Source organism: Uranotaenia lowii, chromosome 3, assembly GCF_029784155.1.
Source record: "Uranotaenia lowii strain MFRU-FL chromosome 3, ASM2978415v1, whole genome shotgun sequence".
In the NCBI taxonomy this organism is placed as follows: Eukaryota; Metazoa; Arthropoda; class Insecta; order Diptera; family Culicidae; genus Uranotaenia; species Uranotaenia lowii.
Window position 1 is genome coordinate 124,935,910 of NC_073693.1, and position 15,193 is coordinate 124,951,102.

General features: G+C 34.2%; 1 protein-coding gene across 1 annotated transcript in view; it reads right to left on the minus strand.

Moving 5' to 3' along the window:
* Positions 1-209: 209 nt before the first annotated feature.
* LOC129751722 (heparan sulfate glucosamine 3-O-sulfotransferase 5) overlaps positions 210-15,193 on the minus strand; it is a 368,160-nt gene continuing 353,176 nt past the window's right edge. The window contains exon 9 of the mRNA XM_055747388.1: positions 210-286. The gene's annotated coding sequence lies outside the window, so the exon portion shown is untranslated. The remainder of the gene's footprint in view (positions 287-15,193) is intronic.

Below are 15,193 nucleotides of genomic sequence, written 5' to 3' on the forward strand. Positions count from 1 at the left end.
TGATAATGAATTCGTTCATTTTTGTTGTGTCGGTTGTCCAGCATGAAAAGTATATAAGCAAAACGTTCAAAAAATAAAGAATAATCAGTTTTTTTCACCAAAGGGTTTCACTGTTTTACGAAATTGTAGGGAATGAACCCTTCATCACATCGATTCAGTTTATAATAAATTATTCCTCTGACCCTATAATAAGTCTTACATGGTCCTACCTTGCAGATGCATTTGAAGCACTCCATGTTGATGTTGACATCTTCACCTTCGTTTGCGCAAGCCTGGCGTACTCCAGCTGAAAAAGATAGAAAAAAAAGAAAGGTTGATAGGTTGAAAAGTAGTGTTATGAACAAATTCAAAGGTTTCTAACTAATTAGGGGAAAGTCGGGTAAGACGGACACAGCGGGTAAAATGGACACTTTCAATATTTCGAAAATTACAATGTTTGGCTCAAATCTAATGATGGTAATATGTTCGTCTAAGTGTATCAAAACTTTCGAGACCTTTTGTATATTTATAGCAAGCAAGGTCCAATAATAAACAAACAAAAACAAACAAAAACTTTGAGGCTCCATTCTCTGATGTAATTTTCTCTCCTCATAAAATAGTTCATAACTCGCAAAATTTTCGAAAATTTCAACTGTTTTTAAAGGTAGAGTGTTTATTAGGCTTCTTTTCAACCATTCTGAGGAAAATCAGCGAATTTCGGTCAAAGGGCTTGAACAATAAATGTTGTGAAAAACAAAGTTGGTAAGGCGGGTAAGACGGAAACCTCAAGGTCGGGTAAAACGGACACATAAGTTTCTCCAGGTATTTTAATTTTTTCATCGGTTTGTTCCTCTATATGCCTTCAGAAGACCTTGGCAAGAGCAATTGTCGGTCGAAAAGCACTAACCATCTCAAACAGGCCATAAAAACTGTGAAAACATGATCTCTGCTGAAAAAGTGCCAATAAAATACGGAATTCCGAAACCACACTATTTCGCTTCTGTACTCGGACCAGTTGGTTTCATTTTGGTTGAAAAACATTTTTAAATGCTTAACTAAAAAAAAATCTAATTTTACAGCAATTTTTGCGGCAAAATGTATCTTTTTTGAGCAGTGTCCGTTTTACCCGACCATTTTTGAAAAGTGTAATTTGCAAGCATGTTTTGAATAGCTATAAAAACAGTTTTGATGAAGGAAATTCACTAATTCCAATGGTTAATGCATTAGAAAACAACCTGAACTGCCCATCTGCACGAAAACTGCGATGAAAAAAGTAATATCTGATTTTCTATTGCGATTCTACATTAGGGTGTCCGTCTTACCCGAATTTCCCCTATGATAATTTCTAACGACCGATCTTCTGGTAAGCTAATGATCAATTTTTGCTGGGAGCGAGTGAGATTTACCATGTTCAATTCTTCCTATATTAAGATTAGTACACTGCGGTTTGTTGAATTGATCAAAAATGCATAAATTTCTATTAAGGAAAAATAACCATAACTTCTTCAATTTTCAACCGATTTCGATAAATAATCACTTGAAATATTTTTTTTAAATCGACATTCTAGGTTCATAGAAAACTTAAATTTTTCAAATGTCACCATCGAGTTCAAAACTGTCGATGAAACAAAAAAATCTATTTAAAAAAGTGAATTTTTAATATTTTTCAATCATTAAGTCATTAATATCAACAATACTGTTGATCGTAGGCAAAAGTGAAGTTGAGATGATCGATAGCAAATTTATTCACCTTCAATTTGCCAAAAAGAAAGTTCAAATTATTCTTTTGTAGTCCAAAATATTGGAATCTAAGTAGGTACCTAAAAGTCCTTTTATTGTTTTTTTTTTTTCAAAATTTCATATTTGGAGCTTAACCTAACAAAAAATGTACCGAGATTTTTTTAAATTTCATTTTCGGATTCAGCGCTCAATTTCGTATTGAAAGTAATCTTCAGTTCACTTAGTTCAAAAATGCTGTTATCACTCAGAAACATTACGAAACGGAATATAAATGAAACATCCGTTAAAATAATACCGGTTTAAAAAAGAATTGGGGGGGGGGGGGGGGGGGGGGATTATAACTTTTGAGCAAAACATAAAAAAGATGGTTAAGTTTATCTAGATATTTTATTCATGAATTGCTTCAACTGACTTTCAATGTGTGTTAAATTCAGGGTAAGTAAATACAGTTGGACGGAATTTTAAAAGTGAAAAAAATTACTCTTTTCCAAAACAATCCTTTGCGAGTAAGGTTTAAATTGATTTTAACTAAAATTTCAACATAATATATTGTACATTCCAACAATTTCCAAGCTACAAAAAATATTATTTGCCATTTCGTGATATGTATTCATATTTCATATTCATGAAATGGCGGTCGTGTTAACAGGTTCGTCGCCACGCTCATTTTGGTAGTTTTGCTAGCCGGGCCCAAACAATTTTTCAGAGAGAGAAAGCAAAGAGGGAGAACTCCCATATTTGAAACGTGTGGCGAAGCTGAGCGGTAAACTCAAGTAAGAGAGCGTAACCTGCTTTTTGATGTGACGGGGCCCCCCAGGAAATACACCCGTCTGCCGAATATGGGTGACGTGGCGACGAACGTGTTAAAAAAGGCTATCTGAGGAACATTTTGGAACTTCAAGTCCACAGAAGGCTATTTGGAATCTAATTTTGAACTTTTATACTGAATGGATGGTTGCTTCGAAATTATCGTTAAAATAGTTTAAATCGAAAACGCTGATCTGTTAAAAAAAAAGTAGAGATTATTTTTTCTATTTTTTTAGGATATCATCATGTTGAAGTTTAAATTTATCTAGATATTAAATTCAAAAATTTCCTAAACTTTCTTTTAATAAGTAGGGCAATTAAACTGATAACTTTATACAGATTGTTAATAATAATATAAATTGCCATACTGTGTTTAGATCTCAGTAAAGTATTGATATTTTATACATATTTAAGGAAACCCCCAGTAGATTTCATTTGATAAGGCAAAAAGCAATAAAAATTGTTGCGTAGAAAAATAATTTTAAGTCTGACGAATCATACAAATTTGCGAAAATGTACTAAAACTGCAATCATTAAAGTACTAGATGATATAGGCTCAGTAACTGACAGATCTCAATCTGTTGTTATGTTTCTGCTCGACTTTTCTAAAGCATGCTTGACGCTGTTCTTTGCAATAAACTTTCACAAAATTTAGGATTTGGAATTTCAGCGACAACTTTGATAAAATCGTACCTTGAAGATCGTTCTCAAACCGTCTACAGCAACAATCAGTACTCATCCTCTCTATCGATTATAAATATCTGGAGTAACAGAGCCCTGAGGTTTTATTATTCTAGGACCCATACTTATGTATGTACTAAGATTTTTTCAAATTCACATTTTTATAACTCTATTCAGATTACACAAACTTGGCAGAGCAATGTATTAATTCACGAATAAATGATGATCTCCTGTACTGTCTATCCATGCTTGGTCAATGAGAAACGCGTTGTCTTTGAATGGGAATAAATCGTAAGCAATTTTTCAAAATAAGAATAATTCGATACAAATAATTCCAAAAATTTGTAACACAGAGATAAAAATTGTGTCAGAAGCTGTGAGTTTAGGTTTTAAAATACAATCCAACTTTAAATTTGATTCGTATGTACTTCAGCAGAGCGGGAAAACATATAACTCTTTAAGAACTCTTCGACTTCATCAAATATTTTGGATACAGAGATGAAGATCAAACTTTTCAAGGCTTTGATCTTTCCTCATTTTATAGCTTGTGATTTTCTATCTATGTCAAGTTTCCCAAGCAGTTCTTAACAAACTAGAAGTCGTCCTTAATTCTTGTGTAAGATTTGCTTTCAATCTCAACTGTATTGATCACGTTTCACATTTACAAACTCGTTTGATTCAATGTTCGTTTGAAAGTTTTCTTAAAATAAGATGCTGTCTTTTTAACTACAATCTAATTTATAGTGAAAAACCCGCATAAATTTATATTAAATTATCTCAGTAAAGAAGTTCTAGAGCTTTAAATTTGTCACTGATCAGAGCTGTATGGTAATTTGTTTTTTGTTAGAGGTGTGAGCTGTTGGGATACCTTTCCTAATTCTTTAACACTGGAAACTTCGTTCGTAGTTTTTGAGATGAGATTAATTGAGCGCTTTACAAATTAAGTTAGTTTTCTATTTGTTCAAATAAGTTATTTTTCGAAAAAAGATCCATAGCACTTGTTTTGTATCAAAGCACAAAATGTAACATTAAAAAAGATATAATTTCTTACTTTACTGAATAAAAATGTTGAATAAGATTAATAATAATTTCATAAAAATAATGCATTGCAAAAAAATAAAAAAAATTATCGTAAGAGGATGATCTAGACTTAAACAAACAATTGGAAATATACCAAACGAGTATGGCTCCTAAAGCTTCAAGATATGAGCCGTTTAAAAAAGGAATTGCAAAAAAAAATCAAAACAAAAAAAAACTTTTGATTTTATACCCCCTTATTATGATGTTTACTATTTAAGGTCCCTTCCGGAAAATTCATGTTCTGAAAAGCTATTCAAAGTCCCTTCCATAACTTAATATGTTTCGTATTGAATACTGAACCTGTGAAAAGTTTGAATAAAGATTGAAAAAAAGCTAGAGAAAACAAAACACATAAAAATATATAAAAAAAAGTTTCTGTAAGTAAAGAAATAGGTGGAAAACAGACAGAAATCTAGATAACCTACAGACTCAGACTTAGACAAACAGAGTCTGATATCCTAGAAAAAGCCAAAATATGAGAACTCGGAAATGACAAAATGTTTAAAATGGAAAAAAATACGTTCACAGTTCGTAGAATAATTATCGAACATAGTTGTACCGGACAAGTTTTTCAATAACTGTACGCTGATATAAAGTCGCGAATACCATAAAGATGGTAAAACGACTAGGTATAATCGAAATAAAAAACATGTAGTTTGAAAAAAGAATTAAATACACAAATCCGAAAGGTCAAAGCTATTTTAAAAAACTGAATGCTGTCAAGGATGTAAACAAGAAAGCCGCTAATTGATAAAGCATAAAGACCTTACGGCACAAAAACAAAAAAATAAACAAAAAAAAACAGCTCATCAGATATTCACATAGTCAAAAGTCAGAAATTCAGAAAATAAACAAAACTTATGAAAATCGGAAAGTGAAGTCAGCTCACAATTAGATAGTGAGAGAGTCAGAAAATTCTAGAGGAGGAAGTAAGAAACTCTGAGAATACAAAATGAGAAAGTCGAACGGTCAGAAAGTAAGAAAGTCTAGAAGTGAAAGATTCAGAAGTCGAAATGTCAGAAAGTTAATTTGTCAGAAATTAAGTCAGAGAGGAAAAAAGTTGAAAAAATAAAAAATTAAACATCCAGAAAGTAGGAATGTTAAAAAAACATATGAAAGAACGCAAGACAGATTTCAAGTCAGTGGTTCAGTACGTCTGAAAATTTGAACTTTGGTTCATAAAACTGGGAGAGTCAGAGAATCAGAAAATCATTAAGTCAGACATTTTCGGTTGAATGAAAAAAATAGAGTCATAAATTCAGAAAATCTATAAGTCCAAAAATCTGAAAGTAAGCAAGGCAAAAAAAAGAATCTCAAAAAGTAAAAACAGGGAGATTAAAAACAGAATATAAAAAAAACAATAAATCGAGATGTCAGAATGTCACAGTGGTAAAAAAACAAAAAATCAGACAATAAGAAAGTAAAAAAAATCAGAAAATAATTACTTTATTATTTTTTTTTTACTTTTTTGTAGAAAATCAGAAATTCATAAAGACACACCTTTAATATTTTGGCCTTCCAATATTCAGTCTCTCAAAATCTCAATATTTTGTTCTTTTAGTTTCTCAATTTCTGAATCTTTGAATCTTTCAATACCTTCATCTCTCAGTCGTCGCATAGTCTTTTAGTCTGCGTTGCCAGATTGCAAACCACTTAAATTCGTAGGTTTTACAAAAATCGAAAAATGTACTGATTTTGGAAAAATTATACTTGATGACTTTTTTTTTATCGTCAGGTAAAATTTTCGCGTATCTCAATATTTTTTTGTTTTAGTTACTCAATTTCTGAATCTTTGAATCGCTCAATTTCTTCGTTTCTCGATCAATCAGCCTCTCAGCTGCTTAGTCTTGCAGTCAGCGTTGCCAGATTGCAAACTGCTCAAATCCATAGGTTTGACGAAAAACGAAAAATGTACTGGTATAGGTAAAATGCAACTTGATAACTTTTTTTTATCGTCAGGTAGAATTTCGTTTATCCGTAGAATCACTATATTTTTTTTCGATAATCCGTAGGTAATGTTGAAAATCCGTAGATTTCAAGCATCGATTCGTAGATCCATAGAAGTGCTAAAAATCCGTAGATCTGGCAACGCTACTTTAAATTCCCCAGTATCTCTCCAGTTTTCCAGTATAGTAATGATCTCTCGATTTCTTCCATTCTCTCAGTTCGCCAGTTTTATAGTCTATCAGTTCATAAGTTTCTAAATCTCTGAGTTTCTCAGAATCCCATTTTTTCAGTTTTCATAGTCTCCCAGTGTCTAAATTTTTTAATCTCTCAGTTTCTGAATTTCTGAATTTCTAAAACTACTTATCCTCTCAGTTGCTTAGTTTCTCAGTTTTTTAGTGTCACAGTCTTCCAATTTCGTTAAGTCTTCCATTCTCTCAGTAATTCTAACTATCAGTCCTTCTCGTTATTTCAGCCTGTCAGCAGAGATGCCAAATATTTTTCAGAAAAGTCTGGAAGATTTAGAAAAATAAGTCTGGATGGTAGTCTTCAAAGGTGATGTATTTTTTTTTTTGTCGCTAAATCACAATGCACAGTGGTTTATCTAATCAAAATACATAATTTTGTTGAATGTGTCAAAGTGCTATCACATCACCCTCAGGATTTACATCAAATGTCTATCTCTTCATCCCTGGGCACTATTAATTTCGTACAGCTAGATTGATGTTTTGCACCACTATGCAATGGTGCAGATGCCATTACTTGATAATATAATCAACATTATATAAACTATCAATGTTTGAGACCGGCAGAAGTATGCTTAATTCCCTGATTAACATCCATCTTCGTAGCATTCCTCACTTTTAAATTACAAATTCAAATTATTTCCTGCAATTTTACCACGAAAATTTAGAACTTGGACTGTATTGTAAAAAAAATTAGGTCCAAACTAACCCGTCTGGAAATGTCTGGATGAAATATCATAAGTCTGGACAAATGTTTAAAAAGTCTGGAAGATTCAGAAAAAATCTGAAAGGTTGATATCACTGTCTGTCAATCTTTAATCATTTCAGCTCTCCAGTTTCTAAATCTCAAAGTCTCTCCGTCTTTTAACCTTTGAGTATCCCTTTTTCCAGTCCCCCAGTCTCTCAATATTTTGTTTTTTTTCGGTTTTATGAATTTCTGTATCTTTGAATCTCACAATCTTTCGTCTCTAAATCTACCAGCCTCTCAGTCGCTTTTCTCGATATTCCAGTATCTCAGTCTTTAAGTCTTCTAAGTAGTCTTACAGTCATTCAACAGCGTTGCCAGATTGCAAACAGCTCAAATCCGTGGGTTTGACGAAAAACGAAAAATGTACGGAGTTTTGCGAAATTAAACTTGATGATGACCTTTTTTTTGGTCGTCAGGTAGATTCTTCGTTTATCCGCAAAATCCCTATCATTTGTTTGATAATCTGTAGAAAATTCGTAGGAAATGCTGAAACCAGTAGATTTCGCAGAAGTGCTAAAAATCCGTAAATTTACGGAGAAATCCGTAGATCTGGCAACGCTGCATCCAGTTTCTTTAAGTCTTAAGTATCCCTATTTTTCAGTCTTTCGGTCTCAGTTTTTAGATCAGTCGGTCTATCATGACTTTGTTATTTCAGTTACTTAACAATTGAATTTTTGAATCTCCCAATCTTTTTGTCTCTCAATCTATCAACCTCAATCTATCAGCCACTTAGTCTTTAAGTCCCTCGTTTTTCAGTCTTTTAGTCTTCCAGTCTTCCAATCTTTATGTCTTTCAGTCGTTAAGTTTCTCTCACTCGCAGTTTCTCACGTTCTTTTATTCAGTTCCTCATTCTCAAAATCTCTGAGTATCTCAGTCTTTTAGACTATGATCCTCTCGTTCTTTCAGTCAGTGTATCCTTTTCTCAATCTCTCAATGTTTACTTTTTTCAATTTCTGAATTTCTGAATCTTCGAATCTTACTACCTTTCGTCTCTAAATCTGGGCTGGTTCTATAGCTCAGTTGGCAAGTCTGTTGTCTCCTGAGCCGATGTCCGTGAGTTCGAGCCCAAAAGTAAACATCGATCACAGTTGTACCGAATAAGTTTTTCAATGACTGTCCGCCAACTGTATCGTGGATATAAGTCGCGAATGACATAAATAATTTAAAAGGACTATAATCAAATCCAAAAAAGTCTTTAAATCTACTAGCCTCTCGATCGCTTAGTCTTTCGGTATCTCAGTTTTTCAGTCTTTTATTCTTCTAGTCTTACTCTTACTCTAGTCTCTAGCTTCTTTAAGTCTTACAGTCTCTCAGTTACTCCGATTCTCAGTCTTTTTCGTTCTCTCAGTCTATCAGTTTTTTAGTCTTTCAGCTGCTCAGTTTCTAAATCTCTTTGTCTCTCAGTCTTTTAGACTATGAGTGTCCCATTTTTTCAGTATTTTTGTCTCAGTCATTAGTTCAGTCAGTCTCACAATACTTTGTTCTTTCAGTTTCTTAAGTTTCTCGTTTCTCAGTCTTCCAGTCTTCCAGTCTCCTAATCTTTAAGTCTTTCAGTCGTTGAGTCTTTTCGTCTCTCAGTTTTTCTGACACTCAGTAGCTCTCTTTCTTTCAGTCTGTCAGCCTTTCAGTTGCTCATTTTCAAAATCACTGACTTTCTCGATCTCTTGGTCTATGAACCTCTCGTTCTTTTAGTCTGTCAGTCTCTCAGCCTATTAGCCTCTTCTAATATGCCAGTGCTTCAATCCTTAAGTCTTTCTGTTTTTTAGTTTCTTAGTAACTCAATAATTTGCTCTTTAAGTTTCTCATTCTTGCAATCACTGATTCTCTAAGACTTTCCATTCTTTTTGGTTATTATCTTTCGGTTTTTCAGGTTTTCAGTCTTTCCTTTTTTTCAATTTTCTGTCATTCTAAGTTGGTTTATCAAACATCTCTACCCATTCTTTTTCAATTATAAAATCACTTACTGGAATCAATTGATGAAGTTTCACTAGCTAGAGTTTGTTTTATTCGCACCACCAAGTTCGCCACAAGATGACACGTTTTACGAGAAACAAGGGAAAATCTGATGTTGATGCTGATGATAGATCGAATGCTGTAAAGGGTAAAGGGAATGCTGCACAAAAATAACGATTCACTAATGGTGGATGGCGAAGCTTGAGTCTTGAAGCTCATGTTTCGTAAAAGTGGGACAGGGTCAAACGGATCGCGTCTATGTGTATATTTTGTGGCAGGTTTTTTTCGTTGTTACTGCTGCTGCCACTATCCATAATATTACGTAGTAAAGTGTACAATCTATGCAGTATGGATTTATGGGTCCTAAAGCATTAATCCACTGAATCAACGGCACAAGATTTACTGACTGCAAGATGCTGGGACAAGCAATGAGCATTACTAGAGTGAAAGAAAAACAATGAAGCTCGTGTCGTTACTGTAGACGGAACATTTGCTGAACCACGAGAGAGGCCACACTTGACACCAAACTCCGGACACACTCATTTACTGATTTATGATATTATTTTGCAAAAATTGACGTGACATATTGGAAATATATCAATTTTCCCAGGGCACACACGACGACGACGTTCAGTTGATGGGAAATGGGTGCCAAACGTGACTGATGTTTGAAATTACTACGAGTCTTTGCGTCGTAAAACTCGAAACGAATTTAAAGACTGCATTATTTACATCTCAGAAGCAATCAGTTGCTGGATAAATCATCCTTAAATGATTCAGCATATTTCAAGCTGAAAAAAGACCACGCTTCATGAGTTTTTAAAAGATATTTTAAAAACCAGGAGTCAAAAATCATCCACCTGTCAGCAACATAGTAACATCTCCCACACTTCCTCTTCTAAATCGTAACGAGAATTTCCGGCTAGACCACATCGCAAATCTCTCGCATAACAGCTACAAAATTCTCGCCAACCAGCCTGTGGAGTAGTGACGAATATTAATGAAACTGCTGATACTAACTTGATCCAACGGAACGCCCGAAACTAAATACCCGATCCAACGAGAGAACTGCTAGATTGCCTGAGTCACCATCAATTAACATATTAATTTACCCCGCGCCATTCCCCCTAAACCTTCCTATAAATACCAACACACTCAACAGCATCCAGTGGACCACCTCGCATTTGTTACACACCAACCACACATCGACTAATTCCCTCCACATATGTCTCCATTATTCGGTTCAGAGATTTGTTTCTCGTTTTATCATTAATTTTTCAACCGGTGTGTCTCCCCTCGAAAGTCGTTGGGGCCTTCAGAGAAAGACGAGTGAAAAAAAAGCATCCCTTGTCAAAACGAATAAATCACCGGTATTTATTTTTAAATCCTGTTTTGTTTATTTTTAGAGCCATGATACACTTTGGCGCTGTCACCATTCGATTGTTTGGCAAAAAAGAAATCGACCATCAAGAGAGGAACACGCGAAATACCTAAATGTCTTTGACACACAACAACCGAGAACCACGCCTAACTACATTCCTGCGAACTGATTTGACAACATCACACATCAGATGAAAAACTCTGTTTTTTTTCGTATACGGTTTATTGCTTCATATTTCTAGTTACTTAATTTTTGGCGCAGGCAGTGTGGGTGGCAAAGACGAGGGGGAGAGTGACACTTAATTGAGTTTAGCTTCTCAATTTGGCAACGGAAACACTTGTTCCAGCGATTTTTGTTGATTCGTTCGCTTTTTTAATTGAGATGAATTTTGTTTTAATTAAAAAAATTAAAAGCTTTTATAAAAAAAGAAAGAATGAAGAAGGAAGAAGAAAGAAGAAAGAAGAAAGAAGAGAAGAAAGAAGAAAGAAGAAAGAAGAAAGAAGAAAGAAGAAAGAAGAAAGAAGAAAGAAGAAAGAAGAAAGAAGAAAGAAGAAAGAAGAAAGAAGAAAGAAGAAAGAAGAAAGAAGAAAGAAGAAAGAAGAAAAGAAGAAAGAAGAAAGAAGAAAGAAGAAGAAGAAGAAGAAGAAAGAAGAAAGAAGAAAGAAGAAAGAAGAAAGAAGAAGAAGAAGAAGAAAGAAGAAAGAAGAAAGAAGAAAGAAGAAAGAAGAGAAGAAAGAGAAGAAGAAAGAAGAAAGAAGAAAGAAGAAAGAAGAAAGAAGAAGAAGAAAGAAGAAAGAAGAAAGAAGAAAGAAGAAAGAAGAAGAGAAAGAAGAAAGAAGAAAGAAGAAAGAAGAAAGAAGAAAGAAGAAAGAAGAAAGAAGAAAGAGAGAAAGAAGAAGAAGAAGAAAGAAGAAAGAAGAAGAGAAGAAAGAAGAAAGAAGAAAGAAGAAAGAAGAAAGAAGAAAGAAGAAAGAAGAAAGAAGAAAGAAGAAAGAGAAAGAAGAAAGAAGAAAGAAGAAAGAAGAAAGCAGAAAGCAGAAAGACTTTCTGACCTTCTGACTTAACGATCTGGCTTTTTGACTTTCTGACTTTCTGTCTTTCTAACTTTCTGACTTTCTGACTTTCTGACTTGCTGACTTTCTGACTTTCTGACTTTCTGACTTTCTGACTTTCTGACTTTCTGACTTTCTAACTTTCTGACTTTCTGATTTTCTGACTTTTTGACTTTCTTATTTTGTGACTTACTGACTTTCTGACTTTCTGACTCCTGACTTTCTGACTTTCTGACTTTCTGACTTTCTGACTTTCTGACTTTCTGACTTTCTGACTTTCTGACTTTCTGACTTTTTGACTTTCTGACTTTCTGACTTTCTGACTTTCTGACTTTCTGACTTTCTGACTTTCTGACTTTCTGACTTTCTGACTTTCTGACTTTCTGACTTTCTGACTTTCTAACTGAACGATTTTCTGACATTCTGACATGTTCACTTTCTGACTGTCTGACTCTTCGAGTTTTTGACTTTTTGACAATCTGACTTTCTGACTTTTTGAATTTCTGACTTTCTGACTTTCTGACTTTCTTACTTAACGACTTCCTGACTTTCTGACTTCCAACCTTTCTGACTATCTGACTTTCTGACTTTTTTATTTTCTGATTTTCTGACATTCTGATTTTCTGACTTTCAAACTTTCTGACTTTCTGTCTTTCTGACTTTCTGACTTTCTGACTTTCTGACTTTCTGACTTTCCGACTTTCTGACTTTCTGACTTTCTGACTTTCTGACTTTCTGACTTTCTGACTTTCTGACTTTCTGACTTTCTGACTTTCTGACTTTCTGACTTTCTGACTTTCTGACTTCCTGACTTTCTGACTTTCTAACTTTCTGACTTTCTAACTTTCTGACTTTCTGACTTCTACTTTCTGACTTTCTGACTTTCTGACTTTCTGACTTTCTGACTTTCTGACTTTCTGACTTTCTGACTTTCTGACTTTCTGACTTTCTGACTTTCTGACTTTCTGACTTTCTAACTGAACGATTTTCTGACATTCTGACATGTTCACTTTCTGACTGTCTGACTCTTCGAGTTTTTGACTTTTTGACAATCTGACTTTCTGACTTTTTGAATTTCTGACTTTCTGACTTTCTGACTTTCTTACTTAACGACTTCCTGACTTTCTGACTTCCAGCCGACAATCAGTTGCTGGATAAATCATCCTTAAATGATTCAGCATATTTCAAGCTGAAAAAAGACCACGCTTCATGAGTTTTAAAAGATATTTAAAAACCAGGAGTCAAAAATCATCCACCTGTCAGCAACATAGTAACATCTCCCACACTTCTCTTCTAAATCGTAACGAGAATTTCCGGCTAGACCACATCGCAAATCTCTCGCATAACAGCTACAAAATTCTCGCCAACCAGCCTGTGGAGTAGTGAAGAATATTAATGAAACTGCTGATACTAACTTGATCCAACGGAACGCCCGAAAACTAAATACCCGATCCAACGAGAGAACTGCTAGATTGCCTGAGTCACCATCAATTAACATATTAATTTACCCCGCGCCATTCCCCCTAAACCTTCTATAAATACCAACACACTCAACAGCATCCAGTGGACCACCTCGCATTTGTTACACACCAACACACATCGACTAATTCCCTCCACATATGTCTCCATTATTCGGTTCAGAGATTTGTTTCTCGTTTTATCATTAATTTTTCAACCGGTGTGTCTCCCCCTCGAAAGTCGTTGGGGCCTTCAGAGAAAGACGAGTGAAAAAAAAGCATCCCTGTCAAAACGAATAAATCACCGGTATTTATTTTTAAATCCTGTTTTGTTTATTTTTAGAGCCATGATACACTTTGGCGCTGTCACCATTCGATTGTTTGGCAAAAAAGAAATCGACCATCAAGAGAGGAACACGCGAAATACCTAAATGTCTTTGACACACAACAACCGAGAACCACGCCTAACTACATTCCTGCGAACTGATTTGACAACATCACACATCAGATGAAAAACTCTGTTTTTTTTCGTATACGGTTTATTGCTTCATATTTCTAGTTACTTAATTTTTTGGCGCAGGCAGTGTGGGTGGCAAAGGACGAGGGGGGAGAGTGACACTTAATTGAGTTTAGCTTCTCAATTTGGCAACGGAAACACTTGTTCCAGCGATTTTTGTTGATTCGTTCGCTTTTTTAATTGAGATGAATTTTGTTTTATTAAAAAAATTAAAAGCTTTTATAAAAAAAGAAAGAATGAAGAAGGAAGAAGAAAGAAGAAGAAGAAGAAAGAAGAAAGAAGAAAGAAGAAAGAAGAGAAGAAAGAAGAAAGAAGAAAGAAGAAAGAAGAAAGAAGAAAGAAGAAAGAAGAAAGAAGAAAGAAGAAAGAAGAAAGAAGAAAGAAGAAAGAAGAAAGAAGAAAGAAGAAAGAAGAAAGAAGAAAGAAGAAAGAAGAAAGAAGAAAGAAGAGAAGAAGAAAGAAGAAAGAAGAAAGAAGAAAGAAGAAAGAGAAAGAAGAAAGAAGAAAGAAGAAGAAGAAAGAAGAAAGAAGAAAGAAGAAAGAAGAAAGAAGAAAGAAGAAAGAAGAAAGAAGAAAGAAGAAAGAAGAAAGAAGAAAGAAGAAAGAAGAAAGAAGAAAGAAGAAGAAAGAAGAAGAAAGAAGAAAGAAGAAGAGAAGAAAGAAGAAAGAAGAAAGAAAGAAAGAAGAAGAAGAAGAAAGAAGAAGAAGAAGAAAGAAGAAAAGAAGAAAGAAGAAAGAAGAGAAGAAGAAAGAAGAAGAAGAAGAAGAAGAAAGAGAAAGAAGAAAGAAGAAAGAAGAAAGAAGAAAGAAGAAAGAAGAAAGAAGAAAGAAGAAAGAAGAAAGAAGAAAGAAGAAAGAAGAAAGAAGAAAGAAGAAAGAAGAAAGCAGAAAGCAGAAAGACTTTCTGACCTTCTGACTTAACGATCTGGCTTTTTGACTTTCTGACTTCTGTCTTTCTAACTTTCTGACTTTCTGACTTTCTGACTTGCTGACTTTCTGACTTTCTGACTTTCTGACTTTCTGACTTTCTGACTTTCTGACTTTCTAACTTTCTGACTTTCTGATTTTCTGACTTTTTGACTTTCTTATTTTGTGACTTACTGACTTTCTGACTTTCTGACTTCCTGACTTTCTGACTTTCTGACTTTCTGACTTTCTGACTTTCTGACTTTCTGACTTTCTGACTTTCTGACTTTCTGACTTTTTGACTTTCTGACTTTCTGACTTTCTGACTTTCTGACTTTCTGACTTTCTGACTTTCTGACTTTCTGACTTTCTGACTTTCTGACTTTCTGACTTTCTGACTTTCTAACTGAACGATTTTCTGACATTCTGACATGTTTCACTTTCTGACTGTCTGACTCTTCGAGTTTTTGACTTTTTGACAATCTGACTTTCTGACTTTTTGAATTTCTGACTTTCTGACTTTCTGACTTTCTTACTTAAACGACTTCCTGACTTTCTGACTTCCAACCTTTCTGACTATCTGACTTTCTGACTTTTTTATTTTCTGATTTTCTGACATTCTGATTTTCTGACTTTCAAACTTTCTAACTTTCTGTCTTTCTGACTTTCTGACTTTCTGACTTTCTGACTTTCTGACTTTCCG